Raw genomic sequence first — 4,831 nt, 5'->3', positions numbered from 1 at the left:
ACAGACCTGGAAGCCTCCACACAGGCTCAGAAAGGGGAGCGAGTGGACGCGCTCTTTGGGTTCAAGTTCTGGTCTTGATTTGCCTAGGTATGGTTCCTTGTCCTTCGCGTGCGCTTTCAAAATAGCAGAGATGACAGAATGGACTACAGGCAGAGTTGGGCACTTTTCTCTTAAGGGAAGGGGCTTTGGTTGCTGTGCGTTTTCTGCACGACCCCAATGGAGTGCTATTTAGAAGCTGTGTGCTTTGGGAAGACTGCCACTGGGGTCGCAGGGCTTTTCTGAAGAATTACACGAAGGGGTCCGCTGGTCGCTTTCATTTCCTTGCGGGTCCCCTTGAACGCTTGGGCGCTTAGCATCCAGACTTCAGTTGCGCGCATCCTTTTGCGGAGTCAGAAGCTCTGGCGCCGCTAGTCTGCTGGCTCCTGCTCAGTGTCTGAGCGTTCTCTGGCCAAGTCCCTGTGTTCAGTGCACCAGACACTGATCTAAAGGTTGGCTGGCTTGGGAGTTAGGGGTGGAGGGCTACGTTGTTGTCTAGTTAGAATCAAGCGGTGTGGCATGATAGTTCTCTGTTTATCTGTCTGCCCCCCTCCTAGCGGCCAGTCTGTTTGGTCACAGCCCAGAGGGAAAGGCTTGCTGCGCAGACCTGCAGCCTGTGGGGTGAGCAGCCTGCTTACAAACCCTAAAACCTGCCAACTTTTCCTTGCTGGGGTGTGCTTGCCAGGACAGTAAGTCTTAGAGTCCATGCTGGTATGGGGTCCTCCAAGAGGGATGGACTCCTGAAATCCAGCAGCCAGGGTGGCTTGACAGGAGGCTTCTAATATTCATTCATTTTCAAATGAATTATCTTCTGTTGGACTGCAGTTATACGGAGTATCTTTGTGAAGCTCCAGACCACAGGTGCCTGGTCTGTGGCTGTGTGTGGAAGAGCCCTCCAGCATCCTTCCTTCTTCCCTCAACACCTCCTGGCTCCTTTGCAAAGAGAAAATGTTGATTTGGGTCTGATCTGGTGTCCTTTTCCAACTTCCCCTATCCCCACCTACTCCCTGAAAATGGAATCCTCATAATCAAAAAGGCCTTGTTGAATGAAGGAAAATCAGGGAAACCTGATTAAAGCATTTTATTATGGGCAATAGCAGGGATATATTAAGCTCTAGAGAAGGTGATATACTGACCCTTCAATGTACCTTCATCACACTCATTAGCCAGTTGACCCTCCCTCCTTTTGACAAACCCCTTCAGAATTTTAGAGGCTGTTTGAGGAAGAATTTAAAAGCCAATTCCAAGCTTACTTCATCTCAATCTGATAATTTTTCATTTCATTTTCACCCAACTATCATCAGAAATGACTGCTTTTAATGATTCCATTAATGCACAGGTTATACTAAAATAAAAATGAACCCCCCCCCATTTCCATTGGGGCATAGAAAAAATTCAGCTAATGTTTCTTGAGGCATGAAGGGGGCGGTGGTAGTTAAAGGAGGAAAAAGAAACTCAGATTTTGCGAAAAAGGGACATTTGAAACTATTAAATATCAACTAATATGCAAGAGATAAACAAGATTTCAGTTGATATGCAAAAGAACTTAATTTTTGGTAAAAAATTAAAGTTCAGTTCATAGATTATAAGAAATTAATTTCTTCCATGTTCATTATTGATAAATTAAAAGTGCTATACTAGATTTGACTCATCTTTCTCATTGCCTCATTATATTTATTCATGTTACTATTAAAAAAAATAGATTATTTTCTTATGTATGTTTTCTTCCCCAGACACTAGTGGGCACTATTCTGAGGTACATGAAGAGTCCCGATATCAATTAGAAAGTGTTTGGCCATCACACTAAGTGCCACCCATCTGTCCTCTGGAGAGACTGCTGGCTCAAGTGTGGTTTCTGTTGAGGGACAGCATGGTTGGCCTGCCGGATCAATGGGAGCATGATCCCCCCCAAACCCTCATACCCCTGACACTCCAGCACAGTTCTGTGCCTTCCTTTATATAATATAAAAACCATTCCTAAAAATTGTCAATGATGTTCTTTGGCAATTCAGTCAGACTTTTGAATACCTTTGTGAGGTGTACTATTTAAAGCCATCCTTAGTTAACCTTTGTAATATGAATAATCATCCTGTGGGTGAGAGTTTTATAAGCCCTCCTTTCCTTGCATTTCCATGACACCAGCATGCCCCTGAACCCCTCATTTGTCCTTTGCACCCTGCAAAGTGTGCACATTGGCTGTTCCCATGGCCAACATGGGCTGGTGGCCTACAACATAAATAATGTGATGCTATCAGCAAGATGCTTTGAATGAGTGCGTGAAGGTGGCAAGTACTGAAGTATGGGTTGTTCACCTGATAACGTCACACAGCAGCATGGTTGAATGAGTAGTGAAACTACCTGTTCTTCCAGTGGGAAGTCTTATCTGGAGGTTTTGGCAAACGGTGCTGATGTGCCCTGGTATCTACAGAGTAGTGTGACATGGTGTCTACATTAGAGAGTTGGTGTCGGCGTGTATAAAAAGCAAAAGTGGGGCCCTCCCTGGTGGCGCAGCGGGTTAAAGCACAGCACTAAGGAGCTAAAGCCACTTCCGCATGAGTTCGATCCCCGCATGCCCCGGAGGTGACCACATGGCGTGGCAGACCTCTCCTGACCCGTCAGCTGCTCCCCTCAGCAGCGTACTTTGTAGATCTGCCTGTTCTGCTCCCCACTCTGTCTCTGGTGAATCTTCTCACCCTTCACATCTCTGGCCCGTACCCCAGTTCTGTATGAATAAATAAATAAATCTTTTTTTTAAAAAAAAAAAAGCAAAAGTGATGTAATAGAGTAAAAATGAAAACAAGGAACAACTATAAATCAGAGACATTTTGTTGGGGTGGAAGAGGTAATGGGATCAGAACTGGGGTGGGAAGAGTGCACTGGACTGTGTGGTGGTGGCACACGGTGAGGTGGTATTGGGAAGCCCATGGGGATTACAACTGAGATGAAAAATGCACAAAATGAAAAATGATATTAAAAAAAAAAGTGCCCCTAACACTGAAGATGAGCTGACCAGGATCCTGCCTGTAACGCCAGAGTTGGTTGGAATTATGAAGGTGGTAATAGGTGTTAGTAACAGTTGTGATATTTCAATATTCTCTGCAAGATACTTAGACATTTCAAATTATTCCTGAGAGCTTCATAAATAGTTGTTTCAAAGAGAAGTGGCAATAACTCTTTCAGGCAGTGGGCTACATTTCAGGGCCCTCATGGTGGCTTTCTTTGTATCAGGCACTGTTCTGGATTTCAGAAAGTAGATAAAGACACACACACACTTGTGTGGCCATCCAACCATAGAACTTTCTGGAGTGCCTGTGAGAAGATATAAGCTTCAAATTCCAGGCTCTGCTGCTTGCTAGAATTGAATGGCTTTCTACAGGTGACTTACCTTTATTGACATTCTGTTCCTTTTCATCCATGTTCTTTCCAATATTCTAACCATGTTTATGGTTGTGATGGATTTTTTTAAAAAAGATTTATTTATTTATTCATACAGAACTGGGGTACAGGCCTGAGGTGCAGAGGGTGAGAGGATTCACCAGAGACAGAGTGGGGAGCAGAACAGGCAGATCGACGAAGTACGCTGCTGAGGGGACTAGTGGGCCGGTCAGGAGAGGTCTGCTGCATCATGTGGTCACCTCCTGGGTGGGGGATTGAACTCACATTGAAGAGGCTTCAGCCATCTTGCAGTGCTGCGTCCCAATCTGTTATGCCACCAGGACAGGCCCTGTCATGGCTTTCTAAGTGAAGATGTTGCGTCTTAGAGTCAGTTTTACCTTTCTATTCCTCTGAGAACATAAAATGATCCAGGCCTACATTCTTTAACTTCCTGTTAACAAGAGTCAGAATAAGGACAGTTCACGCAGGTGTGATTCTCACTTTGAATGTGCCTGAGCAGGATGGACATTCATGCCGGGTGAGAGTTTAGACAGAATATGTGGGAAAGCTTGCGGACTGTGTCTTCACCACACTGAATCTAGATGCATATCACATTCAAGCCAGTGCATGTTCTGTGGGAGAGAACATGTGAAAGTGCATTACCAACAAACAAATCTTCCTTCATAACAGGCGTGATTCGCTAAAATCTCTGTTTAGATCACAAAGTCCAAGTAACATTAAACCAAGTAATCTATTAAATTATCAAAATAAAATAGGGCTACCCAGGTGGCCTAGGGGTTCAGTTTCAGCACTATCACCTTGAGGGCCTGAGTTTATCTCCGGCGGTGGAGCTGACCCATATGGCGTAGCAGACGTCTCCTGTCTTCCCCCCTCAGCAGTGTATTTCAGTCAACCCACCTGTTCTGCTGTACCTCTGTTCGCTCTACCTCTGGTGAATCTTCTCATAGCTCACACTCTACACCCCAGTTCTTCTATGCAAAAATAAATAGATACAAAATACTGAAGACCAGCAACAAATAAGCATTGGGATCCACAAGAACTGTCACAATAGCAATGTATATTTTATTTTCTATATATGTATGTAGAAAATAAAAATAAAAGTTGCTTCTGAAAGCACATTTAACATCAGCCCAGGGGAAAAATTTGTGTTGCATAAAAATAATTTACCTAGGAGCTCAGTGAACATTATTACAGAGATGGAGGCTTTGCTCTTGGGGCTCAAATCAGTTTTCAGTGTGAAAGAATATTCGAGTTTTTACTTCACAGTTAATTCCTGTGTCAATGACAGTTATTTTTAAGTTTAGGTCCTGATAATACTATAGTCTCATTTAGGTATTGTGATCACCACAGAGGGAATGTTGAGGGCTTCATAAAAGGCCCATTTCATTTAAATTCATAT

At 43.8% G+C, this 4,831-nt stretch overlaps 1 protein-coding gene across 1 annotated transcript in view; it reads left to right on the top strand.

Moving 5' to 3' along the window:
- The window catches only part of SYNDIG1 (synapse differentiation inducing 1), a 191,876-nt gene that overhangs the window by 1,301 nt on the left and 185,744 nt on the right, over nucleotides 1–4,831 (top strand). The gene's annotated exons all lie outside the window — the stretch shown is intronic.

The sequence above is a fragment of the Condylura cristata genome, unplaced genomic scaffold (assembly GCF_000260355.1).
Source record: "Condylura cristata isolate star-nosed mole 26May11 unplaced genomic scaffold, ConCri1.0 scaffold00022, whole genome shotgun sequence".
Lineage (NCBI taxonomy): Eukaryota > Metazoa > Chordata > Mammalia > Eulipotyphla > Talpidae > Condylura > Condylura cristata.
Note: the sequence above shows the minus strand (reverse complement) of the source record. Positions and strands in the feature narration are given on the sequence as shown.